Source organism: Lepidochelys kempii, chromosome 13 (assembly GCF_965140265.1).
Source record: "Lepidochelys kempii isolate rLepKem1 chromosome 13, rLepKem1.hap2, whole genome shotgun sequence".
NCBI classification, from domain to species: Eukaryota; Metazoa; Chordata; order Testudines; family Cheloniidae; genus Lepidochelys; species Lepidochelys kempii.
The window spans coordinates 24,035,711-24,060,468 of NC_133268.1; positions in this window are offsets into that span (position 1 = coordinate 24,035,711).

Here is a 24,758-nt window from a genome sequence, read left to right on the forward strand (position 1 = left end):
TGGAGGCAGCCATTTGGTTATGGTGGAGTCTTACAATGGTGATAAATTTGCGTGGGCAGCCAGATTTTGACACCATTTTCCACAGAGCCTCATGGTTGACAGATTCGAAGGCTTTGGTCAGATTGATAAAGGCTATATACAGCTCCTGGTGTTGTTATTAATATTTTTCCTGGGTCTTGCTGGCTGCGAAAATCATGTTGGTGGTGTCTCATGATGGTCTGAAGCTGCACTGGGACTCTGGGAGTACTTCCTCTGCAAGAGGGAGCGGGCAATTCAGTAAGAGTCTAGCAAGAATCTTCCCAGTGATCGAGAGAAGGGCAATGCCTTGATAGTTGCCACAGTTGGCCCTGTCTCCCTTTTTGAAAATGGTGCCAATGTTAGCATTACATAAGTCAGCAGGGATTTCTTTGGTGTGCCAGATTTTGAGGAGCAGCAAATGAAGCTTGTTATCAGACTCCTCAGTCATCAAAGGACCCATAAAAAATAAACACCTATGAAAGAGATCATCCTCGACCTTGAGGGATCGCCAACACACACACATGCTGGGTGTACAGCCAGCTTCCATCCACTCTGCAGCTCAGAGTTGCTGCCCCTCAGCCATGAATTGGAACCGCTGTGTTGAAAATCTGTCTTCTCACGGCCCTTGTCTACACTAATGGGAAAAGTCGATCTAAGTTATGCAATTTGAGTTACGTGAATAGCAAAACTCAAGTCGAAGTAGCTTAGATCTACTTACCGCGGGGTTCACACTACACGACGTCAACCGCCGATTGCTCTCCCGTCGACTCCCCTTACTCTTCTCGATCAGGTGGAGTACAGGAGTCGACGGGAGAGCGGTTGGCGGTTGATTTAGTAGATCTTCACTAGACCCGCTAAATTGACTGCCGATGCATCGATCACAACAGCGTCGATTTTCTAATAAGTGTAGACAAGCCCTGTCTATTTTTCTCTTTAGAGGAGCTGTAGGCTACATACCAAGCCATCCTTCTCAGCACCACAACTGTGAAACCCCTGCATGAGCTGACAAAGAACAGCTAATGCATTTTTCACACCTCATGATGTCTTCTGTCTTCTTGTCACCACTCTGCTGTGTGCTGGCCTGGCACTATGCACCTCCCATGTGCCGGAAGTATAATTTACATCCGATGCTCTGCATGTGTGCCTGTGTGCTAAGAATGAATTATGTCAGAGGGTAGAGGAAGGGTTCACACTTGAGAACCTCAGTTTTCAAATAAAGTGGGAAAGGAGGAAGAACAAAGACACTGCAATGCAAAATTATCTTTACAGCATAGAAATCTCTTCTGCAACAGCAGAGTCCATTTTAGGAAGCGTAGGAGTCCAATTCATACTCCCTTCCCCCTTTAAGCTAAGTGCAGTGGTAGAGTGATTGAATCCTCTGACTGTCTTGCACTTAGGCTCCTGTTTCAATCTCAGATAAATCCTACCCTGGATTTTTATAACTAGCTGTCCACCTTGAAATTAAATGTTTCCTGTCTTATGCCCCCTATTACCACCTCCCTATAACTCACCCTCCCCAACAAGGTTCAGATTTGCATGATCCTAAGCAAGAACTGGCCATGTGAGGAACAGGTCTCCCCCTATAGTCTCCCCCTTCTCCAGTCCTATTGCTGAAGGCCAATGTCACTGTCAGAGAGCAACTATCCTCTTTCCATTGTACCACTGCTGGAGAAAAAGATTAGGCTTTGAGCTGCCAGGTAAGTGCGAGGCCAGGAGCCTGCTCACCCTTCAAAACATGACCCTGTCCGTTTCTATTGTGCTCATTTGTGTGGCTTGTGTGAAGAAGGCTAGCCTTGTCTCCTCATGTGAAATTAGTCCCTTTGATTTTTAGAGAGGAAGGATCTTCTTGTGGTTAAGGCTCTGACTTGGGACTCAGATCTGAATTTGACTTCTGGTTCTGCCATAGACTTCCTATGTGACCTTGAGCACCTCACTTAATTGCTCCTTTTCTCTATTCCCTCTCTTGTCTCATGGGGTGATAATAATTCCTTTGTCTGTCTTGTCCATTTAGGGTGTACGCTCTTTGGGGCATGGTCTCTGTCTTAGCACATGTATGTATAGCACCTAGCACAATGAGGCCCTGATTTCAGGGAGGGCCTCCAGACAACACCACAATATACATGATGATAATTTGATCCAAGACAGGAATCCACTCAGGCTACAAAGTGGCTGAATACAGTTTTTGTTAAGATAGAAGAAGCCTTTCTTGATGTAGCAAAGTTAATTTATAGGTGGTCAATATGCATTCTAACTACATGCTTTTTGCTGGAGGATTGATAGCAAGAGATGAACTGAGTGAAAGGAGTTTGCAGTGGGAGAGTATAATTAGTTTCCACTTCGTTCCCACTGTAAATCATTTATAAACATATACCAACTGCTATAGCTTGTCAATATAACTTCTAATAGCAAATGAGATGTCTTTTCATGCCCTGGAGTTAATGTGATAAGAGCAAGTGTGTTTTCTACTCTATGTGAGTCTTTTTTCATTCTTTGTACAAAAGCTCTGCCCCCATATTCTTTTGTAATGCATTTGCTATAAATCTCGACAGTATTATTTTGTTTCTTGACCCTAATGCAGCACTGAGTGAGAATGGCCATTTCCCTACATTGGATGTTATCTATCTCTATTTTTAAAGGTTTCAGAGTAGCAGCCGTGTTAGTCTGTATCCGCAAAAAGAAAAGGAGGACTTGTGGCACCTTAGAGACTAACCAATTTATTTGAGCATAAGCTTTCGTGAGCTACAGCTCACTTCATCAGATAAATGCATCCGATGAAGTGCACTGTAGCTCACGAAAGCTCATGCTCAAATAAATTGGTTAGTCTCTAAGGTGCCACAAGTCCTCCTTTTCTATTTTTAAAGTGAATCTATTGTCTGAGCGTGGTGCTGGATTGACAGCCCTAGAGATGGAATCCTTTTTGCCCACAGCAGGGGCTGCAGCAAGCCAAACTTCCTCTTCCATTGCTCCAATAGTGTGCGCTTGAACTGAATGGAGAGAACTAGCCCTTAGGTAGGGATAGAAGATCAGTATGCCCATTCAGACCTTGGGCTGCCCGCTGATAATGTCAACACGGGCACCGAGTGCAATGGCAGTTCTTGTGATTATGGAGAAGTGGTTGGAGACCACAGACGTATTTTATATAGACCATTTACCGGCTAGAATCACGTTCCTGTGATACATTTCTTGGTTTCCTCTCATTTGTCTTTCCTGAACGTATTTTTTGTGAGCTGAATCTTTTTTTGGTTTCTTTTTCTATTTGAACAGAACCAACTAGTTAAAGTGCTACTCAGAATTTGTTTGAAGACTTATTCCAAACATTATTGGTTTAACTAGATGCATCTAGTTTTTGTTAAGATAGAAGCATGTGTATCCAATAGGATGATTTCAGATGTCACCGCATACTTCTGTTTACACTCAAAGGGTGTTTACACACCCAAGGACCTGAAAGTAATTTACAGTGTTAAAAGGGGATTGTGCAAGTATTCCTTGAGAGCTGCAGGTCTTAGGGTCCTTGGAGGGGGAAAATGAAGCCAACAAAGGCTAGCTCATCAGTTCTGGGTTGAAGTTCTTTTGTCCTAACTACTTTGCTTTGCTTTGAAAAGGGCATGGGTGGCGGGAGCGCCCCTCACCTTTGGGGAGGCTAGCCCACAACCCCACCCCTTCTGCCTGAGGCACTGCCCCCACGGCCAGAGGAGCCCCGGCCCGCCTACCCCAGCCACAATGGCTCAATTCCTGGACCGGCCTGGCCGCCAGCCCGTCCCTGCACTGGGCAGAGCACTGGACTGCTGGCTGGAGCAGAGCCCACACTGGCTTCAGGGGAGAGAGGGAGCAAGGGCGGGACCATGGTTTCAGTTAGGGGAGACTTAGCCTCCCCTGGCCTTTAATACCCGCCACCCAGGGACATTAGCAGGGCCATAGCCTCAGTCAGGAGATGTAGGGTAGTGTCATTGTCCTAGTAATTTCTTCCCTGGAGCACTTGAAAACAAAACAAAGCAGAGTTGAATGCAGAGCTGTTACCTCCCTCAACAAATTTCCTTCCTTTTTGAGAAGGCTTCCCTTGACCTGTCAGCCTTGGTTAGACTGAAAAAAGTTCATAGAGTGATGCTGCCTTGTGCCCTTGCAGCTGTTACAGGTTATAATGGAGTGGGATAGTTGGTAGCTTAGTGGGCTACCATAGTGGGAAGTTCATTAAGAAAACCTAGGAGGTTGTATAGGGAGTGTCTGAGCTGCGTGAAATGCAGCTGCTCTTTATAACTGATATTTCTTCACCACAGCCTTTATTTTCTGGTGCAAAATGGAATCAGCTACCCAAATACATACATAAATCACCTGTGGCAGAGAGGGGGAAATCAACTAAAAGAAAATGGAGCTTAGAGAGTGCTTTTTGAATTAATGTTTTTCTCCCCTTCTAAAAGCTGTGACTCTCAAAGACAGGAATGTTTAGCTCAGCCCTACTCCATCTTTATGGAAATATAAGGATCTCTTTAAACCCTGACTGTCCAGGATGCCTTTTCCAAACAGTTTGTGGTTGTCTATTTAGATGGAGTTGATATGTAATCTCTCTCACTGGCACACAACTTCTTCTTTCATGATTCTTTTTTATTTTTAAGCAAAGATCTAACATAAAGACTTTTAGGGTCTGATCCAAAATCCATTGAAGTCAATGGGAGTCTTTCCATTGGGGCCAATGAGCTTTGGATCTGACTCTTATTCCTTATTTTAGAGCAGATTGATTTCCTCCTTAAGGATTTCATCTGAAGATCTCAAAGCACGTTTACAAACATAAATGGATCACAACACTGCCTGTGAAGTAAGATGCTATTATTAGTATTAGCCCCATAGTACAGAGGGGTAAACTGAGTCAGAGAGCGGTGAAGTGACTTAACAGATCTTGTAACAAAGTCTCTGAGTCAACAAAGCACTTAAGCACCTGCACAAGTCCTGTGACTTCAATAGAAATTATGGACATGCTTATTAAGCATATTGATGAATCAGGGCCAAAATGGAGATCTCAGTACTCCCATTTAAACCATGAGCAAAGAATTTCTCTGCTTTCAATACAGTCTCCTAAAGTTTTTAAAAGTTGGTCACTGAGTTGTATGTATGTAAATTCCTGTGTATTGGTGTAAGGGACTCACATAGTTGGAACCCTATTTTGGAAAGTACTTATGTATAATATTAAATATAAATGGATACAGTATATGCCTTATACCCACCTACCCTCCTCCTTCTTTTACTTTTACTTTGCTTCCCAAGTCTGCAAAAGCATTAGGCTGCTGATCCTCTTTGCAGCTACTTCTCTGGTTCAAAGAAATGTAGATTGGATTGTTCCTTTACTTCAAAGGCTCAAGCAGGCATACAGGAGGAAAGGTACTTCAAGTTATTCCGGGGGAATTGTGTTACCAGGAAAATGCTTCAATGTTTCAGAAAACATTTTGTACTGCAAATCTTTCTACTTGCAAAATGTATTTATCCATTTTGATCTTGGCAATTAAGCACCACAACGGATTTTTATGTTTGAACCAAGTTAAAAATACAACAGCAAAATGTCTTTTGTAGAATAAAGCATTCAAAGATAGATGCTGTTCCTCATTTCCCCCTCCCTCCAATGACAACCACAAAAGCTATTCAAGAACTGCACCTCTTACAGAACATGAGACCCCCAGAAACCCTATCCATATATTCTATTCAGAAGCAAATCTGCTTATCCAGCATCCACATTCTCTTTTCCTTTTGCCCTCTTCATTATGAAGGGACTTAAGTACATGCATAGAAACAAAATTATTGGTTCTCTTGAATTCATCTGTTTCTGCCGCTTCCCACCCACCACCAAAAGTATTTCTAAAACCCCATAATTTCATAAATATAGAATCTTGCTAGTAACAGTGTGCAGGTTTCTATTCATGTGTAAACTCTGTCATTTTCTTAGAGATGTAACAATGTTGTGCAGGGAACAAAATCATCTCTGGGGGTGGTGTGAGACTATCTTATGAACTCCTGCAGGAACTGAAGGCCATCCCAGAGCTCATGCCTTTCCACTCCAAGTGCATGGTACACATCTTTGACCTTGCCTTCTCTATCACCAACACATAACAGGCACACTGTACATTAAAAACAAAAGACACACCCTACTAAAAGAGGATGCTCCACTGCACAAGCTTCTCCTGCTGGGGAGAGGGAGAGAGAACAAACAATGCGTGGCAGTTCTGTAGTCACATTACATAATGCACCACTGGAAGGCACTCAGATACAACGGTGATGAGTGTGGTATAGGAACCTATATAAAATAAAACAGAATTTTCACAGGAGCTGCTCAAAATGTTGCCACTTTATCAGCATGCAGCAGTCAGTAATGTCACTCATTAATATTTTAAAATATAAAGACAGTCTAAATCTGTGATCTATGGGATGAATCTGGTGCAATGCTCTGGCACTGGAGTGGTGATAACAATATTGCATTTATATATTCTTTACATTCTTTGGATTTATAAAACAGCATTGAGACACAACAAATCCTGCATCTTGTCATGGGGGTTAGACTAGATGACCCTTGCGGTCCTTTCTAAGCCTACGATTAACAAGAGGCACCTTTCTAAATGACCTAGATGCCTCTGAAAAATACTTAAAAAATAATAAACCATCATTGTATATGATATCTTGCATCTTAGTGGATCCCAAAGCATGTTACAAACCCTAACTGACTACACTCTTTGAAGATGGGTCACTACAAAAACTAATTCCCCCCTGCTGATACTCACACCTTCTTAAAAAGAAAAGGAGTACTTGTGGCACCTTAGAGACTAACAAATTTATTTGAGCATAAGCTTTTGTGAGCTACAGCGCACTTCATCCGATGCATGCAGTGGAAAATACAGTGGGGAGATTTATATACACAGAGAACATGAAACAATGGGTGTTACCATACACACTGTAACAAGAGTGATCAGGTAAGGTGAGCTATTACCCGCAGGAGAGCGGGGGGAGGGGAGGGGGAGGGGGAACCTTTTGTAGTGATAATCAAGGTGGGCCATTTCCAGCAGTTGACAAGAACCTGTGAGGAACAGTAGCAGGGGGAGGGGTGGGAGAAATAAATATGGGGAAATATTTTACTTTGTGTAATGATCCATCCACTCCCAGTCTCTATTCAAGCCTAAGTTAATTGTATCCAGTTTGCAAATTAATTCCACTTCAGCAGTCTCTCCTTGGAGTCTGTTTTTGAAGTTTTTTTGTTGAAGAATTGCCACTTTTAGGTCTGTAATCGAGTGACCAAAGAGATTGAAGTGTTCTCCGACTGGTTTTTGAATGTTATAATTCTTGACGTCTGATTTGTGTCCATTTATTCTTTTACGTAGAGACTGTCCAGTTTGGCCAATGTACATGCAGAGGGCCATTGCTGGTACATAATGGCATATATCACACTGGTAGATGTGCAGGTGAACGAGCCTCTGATAGTGTGGCTGATGTGATTAGGCCCTATGATGGTGTCCCCTGAATAGATATGTGGACACAGCTGGCAACGGGCTTTGTTGCAAGGATAGGTTCCTGGGTTAGTGTTTTTGTTGTGTGGTGTGTGGTTGCTGGTGAGTATTTGTTTCAGTTTGGGAGGCTGTCTGTAAGCAAGGACTGGCCTGTCTCCCAAGAACTGTGAGAGTGAGGGATTGTCCTTCAGGATAGGTTGTAGATCCTTGATGATGCGTTGGAGAGGTTTTAGTTGGGGGCTGAGGGTGATGGCTAGTGGCGTTCTGTTATTTTCTTTGTTGGGCCTGTCCTGTAGTAGGTAACTTCTGGATACTCTTCTGTCTCTGTCAATCTGTTTCTTCACTTCAGCAGGTGAGTATTGTAGTTGTAAGAATGCTTGATAGAGATCTTTTAGGTGTTTGTCTCTGTCTGAGGGGTTGGAGAAAATGTGGTTGTATCGTAGAGCTTGGCTGTAGACAATGGATTGTGTGGTGTGGTTTGGATGAAAGCTGGTAGGTAAGTATAGCGGTCAGTAGGTTTCCAGGATAGGGTGGTGTTTATGCGACCATAGTTAGCACCGTAGTGTCCAGGAAGTGGATCTCTTGTGTGGACTGGTCCAGGCTGAGGTTCATGGTGGGATGGAAATTGTTGAAATCATGGTGGAATTCCTCAAGGGCCTCTTCTACATGGGTCCAGATGATGAAGATGTCGAGTAGAGTAGGGGCATTAGGGGACAAGAGCTGAGGAAGCATTGTTCTAAGTCAGCCATAAAAATGTTGTTGTTCTAAGTCAGTTGGCATACTGTGGGGCCATGCGGGTACCCATAGCAGTGCCGTTGATACATTGTCCCCAAATGTGAAACAGTTATGGGTGAGGACAAAGTCACAAAGTTCAGCCACCAGGTTTGCTGTGACATTATCGGGGATACTGTTCCTGACAGCTTGTAGTCCATCTTTGTGTGGAATGATGGTGTAGAGGACTTCTACATCCATAGTGGCTAGGATGATGTTTTCAGACTGGACTTCTACATAAAGTGCTTCCGGCAATATGCACGGGCTGAAATTGTGGAAAAGCAGTATCACTTGCCCCATAACCTCAGCCATGCAGAACACAATGCCATCCACAGCTTCAGAAACAACTCTGACATCATAATAAAAAAGGCTGACAAAGGAGGTGCTGTTGTCATCATGAATAGGTCAGAATATGAACAAGAGGCTGCTAGGCAGCTCTCCAACACCACTTTCTACAAGCCATTACCCTCTGATCCCATTGAGGTTTACCAAAAGAAACTACACCATCTGCTCAAGAAACTCCTTGAAAAAGCACAAGAACAAATCCACACAGACACACCCCTAGAACCTCAGCCAGGAGTATTCTATCTGCTACCCAAGATCCATAAACCTGGAAATCCTGGACGCCCCATCATCTCAGGCTTTGGCAGGATTGTCTGACAGCAGGATTGTCTGCCTATGTAGACTCCCTCCTCCGGCTCTACGCTACCAGCACTCCCAGCTATCTTCGAGACACCACTGACTTCCTGCGGAAACTACAATCCATTGGTGATCTTCCTGAAAACACCTGCTACTCTGAAACCTGTCACACCTTCTTGTTAACTGTTTGAAATGAGCCACCTTGATTACATTGGCCTCATTAGCACTACAAAAGTGATTTCCACCCCTTCTTGTCAACTGTTGAGAATAGCCCACTTCCACCTTAATTGAATTGGCTCTTTAGCACTGACCCCCCCACCCCCATTTAGTAAGGAAACTCCAATCTTTTCATATGCTGTGTATTTATACCTCTCTACTGTATTTTCTACTCCATGCATCTGATGAAGTGGGTTTTAGCCCATGAAAGCTCATGCCCAACAAATTTGTTAGTCTCTAAGGTGCCACAAGGACTCCTCGTTGTTTTTGCTAATACAGACTAACACGGCAACCACTCTGAAACCTGTCACTCTTTGAAGTGTTGTCCAATGATTAGATCAAGGGACTGGCAGTCTAGTTTTTAGGTTCTTTTTTGTTGATCTTGTCACTGGTCTCTGGCAACTCACCTAATCATTATGATTCCATTTATCCATGAGAAAAATGGGTATTTTCCTATCGTGTCTGGTCACCATTTTAAAAGTCTGTATTTGCCCACATGTATCACTTAGTGGTACCAAAGGTAATTGCAATTCTTTCCTGTTCTAAGTAAAGCATGGTAGCCATTGGCACATACTGACTTAATGGTGATTGCTATACTTCAGTGTTGTGATGCTTTAGACCAGGGGTGGTCAATAATTTTCATGGGGGGCCACTCCACGATCTTTGGTAAGTTGTCACAGGCTGCACATTTTTTCCATATTAATGGACGGGGTGCGAGGTCTGGGAAGTAGTTTGGGTGCAGGAGAGGGTGAGGGGTGTATGCTCTGGGAGAGAGTTTGGTGCAGGAGGCGGCTCCGGGCTGGGGCAGGTGATTGGGGTGCAGGAGGAGTTGCAGAGTATGGGAGGGAGTTTGGGTGCAAGAGAGGGTTTTGACCTGGGGCAGGGGGTTGGGATGCTGGAGGGGGTGCAAGGTGCAGGCTCTGGCCAGGAGGCGCTTACCATAGGTGGCTCCCAGCCCGCGGCGCAACAGCCCTGCCTGCCATAACCCCATGCCGCTCCTGGAAGCGGCTGCGGCCAGCTGCTGCTGGTACATCTCTGTGCGCCCCTTGGAGGGAGGGGGCAGCTTGTGTCTGTGCATCCACAAACACTGCCCCTGCAGCTCCCATTGGCCTAAGGCCAGTCCTGTGGTGATGCACACCAGCCTAACACTCTAGGGGACACAGTGCTTGCTTTATGAAAGTGAAGAATGAAGTCATGGCCTTGGGACAATACATGGCTATTTGTACTCTAAGGGAACTCACATTCCTTTTCTTTTCTTTTCCTGACTTTTTTTTTTTTAAAGTTTAGGAGCAGCTAAAGTAACCTCTTTCCCATCAGCTCAGTATATGTTCTCTGTGACATGCTGTGGCTGAACTGAATTCAAAATGGAAGCCACCTCCAGAAAGCAGCAACCTCCGACAAATGCAAAGCTGCAGGGCACAGAAAACAAAATCAACAGTTAGATAGCTATATACACCGTGCATGGTACTGAACTCTAAATATTAATGATAGAATCCAGATTCTTTCATACTATGTACGACTGGGTGACTACCCCCACACTCACCATGCAGGGTTTAATGCAGGCCAGATGGTCTAATTAACCCAATAGGCAGCGGATTAAGGAGGCTAAGCTGGGCAGGAATCGGTGGGGCCTATAAAGCCCAGGAACTGAAAGGAGAAGGGGCTACTGGGAAAAGGCAGACACTCCCAGGAGACAGGAAAGAGCGAGTGGAGACTGCAGATGGCGGTCACTCCCTAGGAAGAGGGAGGAGGCTTTCGGAACCAGTAGGCTCAGGAAGAAGAGGGGAACCAGTGGTAGGAAGAAGCCCAGGGATGGAGTAGTGAGGCCAGAGGGAGAAGGCCCAGACTGCTGAGCTGCGGGTCCCTGGGCTGGAACCCAGAGTAGAGGGTGGGCCTAGGTTCCCCTACCAGCCACTGGGTGAATGGCACTGAGGCAGTGACCGAGAGGACTGCCTAGGACTATTGAGGGCTTATCTGGAAGGGGGGAATGTGGACAGTGACACGACCTGGAGGGCCGAGCCATGAAGAGGACACTGCAGTTCCTGAGGATGAGGGAGGAGTGACAGGTGCACAGAGTGATGGAGGCGGATGCGGGGGCATTGGCCTCGAACTAATCCGTAGAGTACCACGAGGAGGCGCCAGTCCGGTGGTGAGTAGTGCACCCCATGACGCTATATGGGACACTCTGACCCCAGTCTCTTGGGAGTGATTCCTTTATATTTGTTGGAGCTTGCAGTTTTCAAATTTTGTTATTTCATAGTTTTGTGTTCAATGACTAGTGCTTCTGCAAAGTTTGGCGGCCTGTAAGATGAAAGTCTTCCATTTAACCACTGAACAGATTAACAACAGACATTTACAGTGCCACCTTTTTCTGTGCCACTCGGCTAATATAGCTCAACCTTGACTTGGAGGGAACACTTCTTGAACTGAAACAGCACTTCAGTCTCCTTGCCCTTTCAGCTCTCAGTCTCTTCACTGAGACTGACAGCAAAGGGGCCATCAATGGTTGCGATTTGTTGATATGGACACTTGTTCATTAGAAACCAGAGGGAGATCACTAGCTCACACTTATGTAGAACACTGAACCACCATCAAAACCACAATGTGTGTGTGTGTGGGGGGGGAAGAGTGGCAGAAATCTAAGGGAGAAAGGAGTTCAGGTGAGAGGACAGTTTCTCAAAGAGAAACTATAAAAGACACAGCTACAATCTATCCTGATGTGAAGGAAAGGTAGTAATAGACCAATATATCTCCATCAGGAGCTCTTTAATTACCTGAAAATCAGGAAGGAATCCTACAAAAAGGAAACATGGATGAATCACTAAGGAGGCATACAAACGAATAACACAAGCATATAGGGACGAAATCAGAAAGGCTAAGGCACAAAATGAGTTACACTAGCAAGGGACATAAAAGGCAATAAGAAGAGCGATTTTTAAATACATTAAGACCAAGAGAGAGAACAAGAGTTATGTAGGTCACCTACTTAGCAGGGAAGAACAGCTAATGACTTATGACATCAAGAAGGCTGAGGTATTTAATACCTGTTTTGCTTCAGTCTTCACTGAAAACATTATTGGTGACCAGATACTCAACACAATATTAACAACAAGGGGGAAGGAATATAAGCCAATATAGGGAAAGAACAGATTAAAGAATCCTTAGAGAAGTTAGATGTATTCAGGTTGACAAGATCTGATGTAATGTAAGCGGGGGAATAGTCCCGCTATTGTGGGGAACTTTCCTGGCTTCTGCACTACCCCGATGAAGTGGACTAGCGAAAGGAGTCCTCGCTCCCACTTCCTTTACCCAGTGGCCTCCCTGCCCGTGAGGACTCCCTTTCCACTCTCCTGTCTGGCAGAGTCCTCGTAACCTCAACAAGGCTGGGCCCAGGATTGCTGGGGGGCTGAACCCCCAACCCTGCTGTGGTCACCTAGGACAGGAGCTAGGGTGTCCCTACTCCGGGGTACTCTCTCTGCACTGGGCACTTCTCTGACCCACTGACCATTACATACAAATTAAAGCAAATACAAGTTATTTAATCAACAATTAATTTTAAAAAGAATAAGGAAAAATGGGAAAGGTTAAAGGAAACACATCAACCCACTCTGTGGCAGGGAACATCACAAACAGTGTCTCTGGAATGTCAGGGCAGTTCACAGTCTGTTCCTTGTAAGTCCCAGGCCTTCTTCTCAGGCCCTGGCCGTGCTGCAGGGATGCTGTGGGTTGGACACTTGCTCTGGCGGTGGCCACACACTCTCAGGCTCTAAGTGGTAGGACCCTTCTTCCCAGTGTCGCCCCCGCCCTGTCAGGGTTACGATCCAAGCCTGGCCTGCAGAGCCTCTTGACTGAAGTGTCTCCCTGTGCTGGGCCCACTGCCCAGGGTCCCTCTTGCTCTCCCCAGCTGCTCACCGCACCCAGCTCCGGATTGCTGCAGCCCCAGCTCTACAACTCTGCCTCAGCTCCAGCTCCACTCTGTCTCAGCACTGCTGCTGCTCTGCCTCCAGCTCCCTGGGCTGCTTCATAGAATCGTAGAATATCAGGGTTGGAAGGGACCTCAGGAGGTCATCTAGTCCAACCCCCTGCTCAAAGCAGGACCGATCCCCAATTAAATCATCCCAGCCAGGGCTTTGTTAAGCCTGACCTTAAAAACTTCTAAGGAAGGAGATTCCACCACCTCCCTAGGTAACGCATTCCAGTGTTTTACCACCCTCCTAGTGAAAAAGTTTTTCCTAATATCCAACCTAAATCTCCCCCACTGCCACTTGAGACCATTACTCCTTGTTCTGTCATCTGCTACCACTGAGAACAGTCTAGAGCCATCCTCTTTGGAACCCCCTTTCAGTTAGTTGAAAGCAGCTATCAAATCCCCCCTCATTCTTCTCTTCCGTAGACTAAACATCCCCAGTTACCTCAGCCTCTCCTCATAACTTCTGTGTTCCAGTCCCCTAATCATTTTTGTTGCCCTCCGCTGGACTTTTTCCAATTTTTCCACATCCTTCTTGTAGTATGTGGCCCAAAACTGGACACAGTACTCCAGATGAGGCCTTACCAATGTCGAAGAGAGGGGAATGATCACGTCCCTCGATCTGCTGGCAATGCCCCTAGTTATACATCCCAAAATGCCATTGGCCTTCTTGGCAACGAGGGCACACTGCTGACTCATATCCAGCTTCTTGTCCACTGTAAGCCTAGGTCCTTTTCCGCAGAACTGCTGCCGAGCCATTCGGTCCCTAGTCTGTAGCGGTGCATGGGATTCTTCCATCCTAAGTGCAGGACTCTGCACTTGTCCTTGTTGAACCTCATCAGATTTCTTTTGGCCCAATCCTCCAATTTGTCTAGTCCCTCTGTATCCTAGCCCTACCCTTCAGCGTATCTACCTCTCCTCCCAGTTTAGTGTCATCTGCAAACTTGCGGAGGGTGCAATCCACACCATCCTCCAGATCATTTATGAAGATATTGAACAAAACTGGCCCCAGGACCGACCCTTGGGGCACTCCACTTGATACCAGCTGCCAACTAGACATGGAGCCATTGATCACTACCCGTTGAGCCCGACAATCTAGCCAGCTTTCTATCCACCTTATAGTCCATTCATGCAGCCCATACTTCTTTAACTTGCTGTCAAGAATACTGTGGGCCCCCTTTGGCCCCCCTGCCTCTGGTTGCTACAGCTCTGCTCCTAGGACAGGTCTGCTCTGCAGGCTCCTTCTGTGACTCTGCTCCCAGCACTTACCTGCTTCGTGGGCTGCTTTTCTGGCCCCTCTGGCTCTGGTTGCTGCAGATCTCCTCCCAGGGCAAGTCTGCTCTCTCTGGGCTGTGCCTCTGGCTTTGGGGCTGCAGCTCTGCTCCCCAGCTCAGCTCGGGCCTCTGCTTTCTCCTTAGCTTGGCCCCACTCTGTCTGACCCAGGCAAATCCAGCTCACATGGAGGATGGGACCTCCCTGGCCTCCTGACTCCCTGATTAGCCTGCCCGCCCAGTCATTCAGGCTGACCTGGAGCATTGGCCTCTCCCCATTATTCCTGGGGGCTGTCAGTCTCAGGGTCCTGATTCCCCATCGACCCTTCCCCCTTTTTAGTACTGGGAGCTAGCAACTAAAACACCCCCACTGAATGTTAGTAAGGGGGCAACAGTCCCCTTACACTAAGGTACTTAAGGAACAAGCTGAAGCAATCTTGGAACAGTCAGCAATTATCTTCAAGAACTCATGGAGGACGGGTGAAATCCCACAAGACTGGAGAAGGGAAAACATAGTACCTATCTTTAAAAAGGGGAACACAATCACCCAGAGAAGCAGTCAACTTAACTTTGGTACCTGGAAAGATTAATCAAATTAATCAATACCTAGGGGATAATAGGGTTATAAGGAATAGCCAGTATGGATTTATCAAGTACAAGTCATGCCAAACCAACCTAATTTCCTTCTTTGACAGGGTTACTGGCCTACTGCATAGGGAGAAAGCAGCAGACATGATATATCTTGATTTTAGTAAGGCTTTTGGCACAGTCCCCCATGGTATCCTCACAAGCAAACTAGGGAAATGTGGTCTAGATTATGTCACTATAAAGTGAGGGCCCTACTATTTGAAAGACCATACTCTAAGAGTAGTTATCGATGGCTTGCTGCCAAAGTGGGTGGTCTTAGTTGTGAGGCCCCACAGGGGTCAGTCATGGGTTTGGTACTAATCAATATTTTCCTTAATAACTTTTAAAATGGAATGGAGCATGTGCTTAGGGTGTCCACATGACATCAGCCTGAGAGGGGTTGCAAGCACTGTGGAGGATAGGATTAGAATTCAAAATGACCAGACAAATTGGAAAATTGGTCTTGCCAACAAGAGGAAATTCAATAAAGATAAGTGAAAAGTACTGTAATTAGGAAGAAAAAATTGTGCTAGGTGCTGTACCAACACAGAACCAAAAAGATGGTCTCTGAACCCTAAAGCTTAAACTGTCAGTCATTATCAACTTCAGGGGGGCCTAGAGGTGGAAGGCTTCATACCTAACACCCTGCTTCCTGTAGTGTCCACCCCAATTTTTTGTTGTTTCTTTTAGTGGGCCCATAGTCACTGTGTGAAGCAGCTCTTGTGTAAAGGACATAGAGTCTAGCTATAGAGTCACTCTCTGTATTGGAAAACAGGACTCTGCACTGCAGGGATAGTGAGCTGCCTGCAGTGAATAGCAGAATCTAGTCTCAGTTGTATTTGGAGTTATGTAGTCTTTAAATAAAACAGAATTGAGTTGTTAAATACAAGCTCTCTTTGCTTTAACACAACAAATAACCTTGCTACTGGCACTGAAAGTAAGCCGTGGATAATGGCAATAAGAAAGAATTGCAAAAGAAGAGTGAGACTATGTTATTTCCAGTGAAATTCTATGGGGAAAATCTATTTATGTTAAGATTATGAAATTGCATATTTTTTCAAAAACTGGCTTTCAGCAGAAGAGGATAAATGGAGATGAGTGGCTGATTCAGGTATTGAGAAATTAGCACTGAGGTTTTCCGTTGCACCTTGTTATATCCCTATAGACTTACTGCAACAGAAAAATTTGAAAGCAATTAAGTGAAGTTGTTGCAGTTAAGTTAAGCAATTAAGTGAAGTTGTTGGAATGAAGTGTTCTGTTGTAAGGGCTAAAGAACAGCTTTTTTTTTTGTTGGCCCCTTATTTTGCTGTTCACCTCTTGTTGTGCATGGCAGGGAAAGAGAAAAACAGGCATACGGAAAACCCACCAACTTGTGCCTGCCGCTGATTCTTGCGCTACTATGGTACAAGGATTTAATATACAGCAATAAATGGTATATGAATATCTTGCATTTATATTGCACCTTTTTATTTCCAAAGATTCCCAAACACTTTGAAAACGATGGGACTTGATTGTTCTCTCACATTGGTTTTACACTCCATTGATTTCACTGGAGTTATTCCTGATTTACACTGGTGGAGTGAAATCACAATTAGGCCTTTGATATGTACAAATGACTTATCTTGCCCACTGAAGCACAGCTTAGAAGAAGCGTGTCAGTGGAACAGCAGTCCGTAGGATTGCAAAACTGTTTAGGACAGGAAGTGAAATGAAATTCTATGTCTCATAGAAAATGCCGGGTGCTTTTAGAAAGGTAGAATGCAATAAGCCACAACTATAATTTTACTAGGATACCTGGTTTAAACACCCCCCCATCCCAGTTCAATGTGTCCCTTGGAATCTCAGGCATCAGACCCAAGGGGGTTAACATCTCATATGAAAGAGGACACTTCTATCACAGTGCTGGAACTGACAGCCACTTATAAAAGCACCATCCTGCAGCCACCCGGTCTTCTTTGGAATTCAGCTATGCAAGTAGTGATGACCCTGCATGTTCTTTGTGAGGTTAGATTCTGAACTCTTATGGTTCCTCTTTGACAAAAGTAGAACACCCTACAAAACAGAGGCAAGGTAATATTTTCCTTTTATTTATTTATGAAAGATACATTAACTATGAATTATGTCTACTAATAATACTATGATAAGTGGCTTCAGTTAAGCTATGTGGACATTTTGCTGTTCTAGTTCAATTTCTGCTACTCACAGCCAATCAGGAACCAGTTCCTCCTCTTCCTGCTTCAGGTAAACATCACAGGGCTTATTTAGAAGCAGGGAAAGAGGAGGTGTTGGTTCCTGAGGGACTGTTTTGCTAGCAGCGTCAATCAACTAACCATCTGTGGCTTAACAGCTGCGTCTCTTTCTTGTGAATCATAAACAGTTCTTTAAAGGTAGACTTGTAATGGGGACAGTGAGCGAATGGGGAGGCAATTTTGAACTTGAAAGTTGGTCTCAGTGTTCTCTTTCCAGGATCTTCAGTTTTGTTTAGGTTAAAACAGGGACATTCAAACAATGCAAAAAGCTTCGTTAAAAATGGTGATGGATGCTAAGGGAAAATGGGGTAACAATTGGCTTATGGGACGATTCTTCATTTCCTAGTCTGTGTGCAATGGAACCTCCATTGCACACCCTGAAGCTCCGCCACACATCCCCCAAAGCTGCAAGAACCTCCTGGTAAATGTTTTGTTTCAAAAATGTCAAATCAAAGCATTTAATTTTGTGGGAGGGGAGGGTGGTTTTAGTATTGTATGGTTATGTGAGCTTTTTTACAAAAATTCACAAATTTTTCAGTTGACCTGAACCAGCATTTTTTGGCACACACAAAAAAAAAATTAATGAAAAATTTTCACCCCTGAGTCCCAGCCCTGCCTCCTTCCTCTCTACAGTGTTTGGGACTATTACTGCAGAATACTACAGTACTGACAATAAAATTTAGGAAGGCCTGAGAATACTTCTCCAGCCCTCCCTCCTAGGAACAGCCTTTTTTGAAGGTCCTTTGGCTATAGCTTCAGGCCAATGTTTTCAATAATGGCTAGTGATTTTTTTATTTTATTTTAATGTTTTGGGTGCTTCAGATTTTGTTAGGCCAACATGAGAAACCCTGGGCCTGATTTTTAGCAAGTGCTGAGCACACCCAGCTCCAACAAAAGATCTCTAATGGCCAGAGCACCTCTTGCTCCTTTGCCTTCTGCATTGGAGCTGAACAGAATGCCTACCTGACAGGTTTCAGAGTAACAGCCGTGTTAGTCTGTATTCGCAAAAAGAAAAGGAGTACTTGTGGCACCTTAGAGACTAACCAATTTATTTGAGCATGAGCTTTCGTGAGCTACAGCTCAAAGCTCATGCTCAAATAAATTGGTTAGTCTCTAAGGTGCCACAAGTACTCCTTTTCTTTTTGAGAATGCCTACCTGTGTTTAATGTTTGAGCCTACAGAGAATTCTTAAATAAATATGATCCATTCCTGTTATTTGACTGTAGTAATAATGCTCTTCCTAAAAGAATACTGAAAGCACAGTAAAAACACCCCAAAGAAGGGAGAGTGGCTAGTTTAGATGACTTTATAAGCCTTGTGCAAACTGGAATCTGAAGTGGCAGGACAGAGAGTTTTAAAGGTTTGATTATTTTGTTCTCCTCTATAATGCTTTATTTTAAAAAGGAATCCTGTTAAATGTTGCCCTTCTACACAGGTACCAAGTAACAATACTTTTTTTAAAAAGTTGTGTTTAGGAGAAGATAAAGAGCAAGGTTGTCCCCAGGGCACAGTCCATGGTAACGGGAGCATGTAGCTACAGTGTCCAAGCAGCATCCTAGGAAAGTAATGATGGCACAGGGAGAAACAACCCTCTCCTTCTTTCTCCCATGCGCCTGTGGAAGGATGGTAGTCATTCGTTGCTGGTCCATACCTACAGCAAATTAATATCTGTGCTGCCCGTCATGTTGGGGGAGGAGCCAAGGCTCAGCCAATTCCCTGCCCCCTCCACATGCTCCTGGGAAGACATACCTGCTTATTCCTGTACCCAATTCATCCATGCAGGGTTGTAAAGAGTGTTCTCTTGTGTCTCAAATGTGGAAACACTTTAAGCATACTGAGTACAAATATAAAGATAGTGGAACTGCTTATATGAATAGCTGCTACTCAACTTGAGTAAGCGTTGCAGATTTGGGCCTTGGCCATGAAAAAAACTTCTTACTGGCCTTTCATGCTATGTAATTTGAGGACATATTTTCCTTAATAAAAATACTTCAGAAAGGTTTGTAAATGAATTTAAAAGGTGTCAAAAGGTGCCAGATTGAGAGCCTCAAGGGGTACTTCCTCCACAGGCCCTGGAAGCAGCAGGGCAAGCTTCACCACTCTGTGTACCAATCTGTGTCAAGCCTCATATAGAGAGACCATTTCTCAGTTTAAAACAACAGTAGAGGCTCCTACAACCATTGATTCCTTGGGCCCTCTGCTGAGACTTCCAGCAAAGGTGCCATATGTGATGGTGCTTTTTATGCCTGGGCATTTGGTCTGAGATCTCCAACTGGTTTCATGTAAACCCTCCCACAGCCATCAGCTTGACAAAAGAGGTCGATTTTCAAAGGGGCACATGGGGATTTAACCTTGTGATTCCCACCACTATCGCTGCAAACCACTCTGCTCAGTCCTCATTTACCACTGAAGGAATGCAGCGGGAAAGCAATATAGCTTAATAGCTTCGCGCATTTGTGCATCTGAGATCTTGCTGGTGCCCTGCAGTGAATCTGCATTCCCATATCCCATTGTACTATTTTTTTTTCTCCTCAAAGTCCTCATTGTGCACAATTCTTTTTGGGCCATAGGGTACTAATCCTTGATGTCCCGGTTGTTTTCACTGGCAAAGAGCACCATCCATCCCATTTTAAAATCATTTGTGATTTAGCTGTTTCCACCTTTGTGCTCCTTGTTCCATAGTTTTTACTGCTGGGTATTTATTCACTCATCCCACCCATTGATCATGTCAATAATAGCTTCATCTTTGCCATGGCAGAGAGTCTCTAGGCACTCATGGTGCTATTGCTTCATGTACCAAACACAGCAGGCATTCCTTCTGCCTCTGACTTTTTGTCCTTTCTGCTTGAGCATTTTGTGTGAAAAGCACTGAGCAGCAAAGAAAGACTCCAGGTCACCTATTTGCCATGTAGCAACACTAACATCCTTGAACGGCACAATGAGATGATGGCATTTGTTCCTGAGCAAACTGACTTAGATCAGCTACAGTCCTCCCTCTTTTCCCCCTGTGACTTTCTCAGTGTGGAATTTGGCATGCCCAGGGCATGAAGGAAGACTGATGTATCCTCAAAGACTATTGGGAAGGAATTACAGTGAGAATGGTCTGATAGCGGCTGGTATTAATAGCGAGGGGAGTAAACCAAGGTTTGGTTTAAAATACGTTGTTGTTTTTGTTTGGAAGGGGCTGTTGGTATTTATCATACCTCTTCTGCCATCCGTCGACCGAGAATTCACTGTGGTATTAAAAGTGAAGAAGCATAAGTTCACTCCTGTTGCACTCAATCAAAGTCAGTGGAATTACACCACAGAGGACTTTGGCCCAGCAAGCCTGACTGTCAAACTTTATTTGCTGTTTCTGAATTTAGGAGCCCAAAACAGATACTTAAGTATCGAAGTGCCACTCTGAGTTCCGCTCTCCAGAAATTATGTTGGTGAAGGTGGGCCTCTAGATAGATAAATGCAGCAATGGGGATCCTGAGTTAGGCACCCAACTGTGAAAACTGGGCCCACAGACTGCTTTGAAACAAGGTCTGGGTATTTTTAGTTTGTGCAAGCTGAGATATGGATAATCAAATCTCCTAGTTCAGGATGCCTTTGTCAGATTTTTACTTTAGTGAATGGAAGCCATGCGATCATCCAGTTTTTCTCATCTGTCCTTTGGTGGTGGGACAGGCCATTTACTGAGACAGACCTGAACTGCTGGAACATAGAGATACTGAATTTAAACAGTAAAGGCCAAGAAAGCCACTTGTTGATTCCATTGAAACCATATTATAAACTACTTATAAACATATTGTAATCATCTCCCAAACACATCCATGGTTTGGGATAGAGATAAGTACATTTTAATGCAAAAATCAGTAATGCTATGTAAATGGCTTTAAGGGCAATGAGTCTGCCTTTTTAAAGGAACTGGCAATGCCAAAAAACACAGACTAACATAATTACCCAGTATGCAGCATCATGATTTTACTTTCAAAACTAGACACAAAGAAAGGCAGGCATACACAATGCATGAAAAGGAAAAGTGCACAACAGAGAGGAAAATAAAATTAAAAAGAAAGGAGAGAGGAAGGCAAAAAGGGAGAATATACAGTAATCAACAACAGAAAAGAATGGGTACTTTCAAAGGGAGAAGAGAAGAGATTATCAGAAACAGGCTGGAGACAATAATATAAAAGAGAGGAGTGGGAGAGGAAATGGTTTTGCATTTGTGATGGCTTAAAACCAAATTCTCAGGGCCTGATCCTGTATTTCTTGCTTATCCAGAGCCTGATCCAATATCTATTGAAGTCAATGGGAGTCTTTCTTCAGTGCTTAGGGAAGGCAAGATCTGGTGCCAGGGCTGAACATTCTGAACTGTGAGGTCATGTGGATCCTGATCTGAACTTTGCACTTCAGTCTCCATCTTTGGTTTGGGTGCTAATACCAAGTCAGATTAAAATAAATATCTGGTCGCCTCCATCCCCCATGCACACTCAGAAGGATCTGTTAAAACTGATTAAAAATGAACACAGTTAAAACACAAATGAACAAATCCCCATGACCCATCCTAATTTGTTAAGAAAAGAACTAGGATCTTTACATGAGATATAGGATAAGTCTGGCACTGTAGATGCTGATAAACATTTTGAACATGGACACATTGCTCATACAGTCAGATAGGGTTGTGAGGTTTCTTTGCTCGTTGTCAGCTTCTAAGAAAGTGCTTAATAAAGATGTCAGACCCTTTTCAGTTTCTGTATGGAAACAAATAGCTAGACAAGGCTGACCCGTTGTGGGGCTGGAGTGGGACAGGAAGGCTGTATCTTTTATAGACACATGTAGAAAGCTTGAAAATACTTGATTCGTCCAAAATTCCAAGAACCCATTAGCTTCCCAGGAGGTTCTTGCAGCTTTCGGGGATGTGTGGCGGAGCATCAGGGTGTATGTTGGAGTTTACAAACCCCATATTGAGCACAGGGAGGGGAGGGGAGAGTCTCTTCCCCCCCCCCCGGAAATGAGGCTAACCACACCCCAGCACAGCTGCCAAAGTTGCCAATTATGGAGGCAGGCACCCACAGCTGGTGTCAATAAGGAAAACAAGCCTAGTTATAAACGCAGTAGAACTGCATGAGATGAGCCCTATGTCAGGCTACTTCTTAGAAGGTGAGAGGGAGTCAGAGGAAGAGTGTAAGCCCTGGAGTTTTAAGGCTGTTTGACTTATTTTGGGTTAAGTTGATAGACTAGGCTGACTTGAGGTGAATAGTGAGACCAATTTAGGAGAAAGCTGGGACCTCTAGAGAGACTTTCCCAGGAGCAACTGACAGGGTGTCTGTAAATTCACTGTGATTCAGTGACACTGTGATTCAGCCACCAGGACAACCCTGCACAAGAGATTCTTGGGTTGCTTAGGTAAATGAGCTACAACAGGAGTTTCTAGTCTATTTGCATCTTGGGACTGCATGTTGTTAACCAAGGTAAGTGCTGTGCACGGAGTCTAACATTTATACTCTGTATTGATGTACAGTGCTGCTGTATCCTGGCTTATTGGGAGTTCCTTATAGCATAGCACTGAAACTTTATGGCAAGGAGCATAAGATAACCAGGGGCTTTACAGATCATGTCTACCCTGTGTATGCAAATAGCACTGACATAAAAACCCTGGAGGCCTGACCCAGTACATAATGTGGCCTCAGTATAAAACTAGGGATGGGCTCTCAGAGGGTGAGGCAGTCCTACTGTTGTTGTTCCAAAGTCCTAATGGAGAATTTGGTCTTGCTTTCAACAAAGTACTTAAGCACATGTGTAGTCCTTTTGACTTAGTGGCACTACTTGCATGCTTAATGTTAAGCACATGTTGAAGTACCTTGCTAGATCAGGACCCAGTTTCCTAACCCAGCCTAATAAACACATTGAGTTTAATGAAACTATACATACTGGAAGCTAACACACCTGGGTGGAAGAGTGCTCTCCAGGACATTACAGCTGCCAGTTAAACATAGTTTATGAAATATATTAACATTAACATCTATGACTTCTTCCTCCCATCACCCAGCACAAATCTCAGGCTAGTAAGCTTCCAGCTTTAGCTGGGCTCTGGTTGCACCTCTCCACACCATGCACACACATATACAAATGTTGTTTATTAGGATGCTTTTCATCATAGACAAAACAGACCCCAGGCTTGCCTGTGCCTTTGAATTTTAAATGCTACTTGCTGAAAGCAGAGGGGGAATGCAGCGTACAGCACATTGGAAGCGAATAAGCCAGCCACATATACATGAGAGGTGCTCTTTGACTCCTTCTTAAGCAGGTGTGTTGACTCCTGTTTAAGCAGGTTTTGTTGTTTCCTCCTCCTGTTTGATCTCTGTTCTTTTTAGGCACCAGGAGTTAATCTTTTATACCAAAAGTAAGACAAATGAGTGGTAACTGTTCCCAATATTTTTTGTACAACCCCAGGGAAACAAAGCACCAAGGAGACCTAAAGAAAGAGCTCCACTTACATGTGTGCATTGTATCAGTGGTGATATTTTGATTTATTGATACTTGGGTTACATCTCTTTGAGCAAAAGGGCCTGTCTCTGCCAGGTGGGACGGAAAGGCAGAGGCAATTACAAGATGTGCGAGGTGCATTGTGTGGAGTGACATTTTGCTTTATAGCTACATGGCATTGTATCACGGGGAACAAAAGGTTAGAATGCGGCAGGACTGACTCAGGGAACAATTGGACATGACTGAGAAGGCAAGGAGCTGCCCTTTCACTAAGGAGATGCTAATGTGTGGAGATACTGAGATTTCTTTCAATCTCATGAAACATGGGCATTACTTATCCAGTCCCTGTGTAAGCAGAGTCAGTGGAGATACAGCTTATTCTGATACTGAGGTACTCAGACCATGTCTATATGGGGACACTCAGAAAAGTTAAGACAAATCAACTGATAGTGTGAAGTTTATTGCACATAAATTGAAGTGTGTTAAATCCACTGTGTGGATGGTTTCATTTAAGGAGGAAAGTGGCCTTTATTCACTGTAGCTTACTGATGAGCACGGTACAAATGTTTAGACTCAGAGATTTTTCAATTCTCTCCTCTTCCTTGATTACTAATCCCCAAACTCCAAGTTTACTAGTATTTAACAAGAGGGCTGGATCAGGGCTTTACCAGCCACTGCCATAGAAGGTGGGGGCAGAGCAGCCTTGAGAGGAAGGATGGTTTTGTGGCTAACACATTGGGACACAAATTGAACTGGCTTCAGTTCCTTGCTTGATCATGGACTTCCTGGTGCCCAGAACTGGACATAATACTCCAGCTGAGGCCTGAGTAGAGTAGAAGAATTTCTTCTTATGTCTTGCTTACAACACTCTGGCTAATACAGTTGCGTTTTTTTTATTTTTTTGCTTGCAACAGTGTTTCACTGTTGACTCATATTTAGCTTGTGAGCCAATATGACCCGCAGATCCCTTTCAGCAGTACTCCATCCTAGGCAGTCATTTCCCATTTTGTATGTGTGCAATTGATTCTTCCTTCCGAAGAGGAGTACT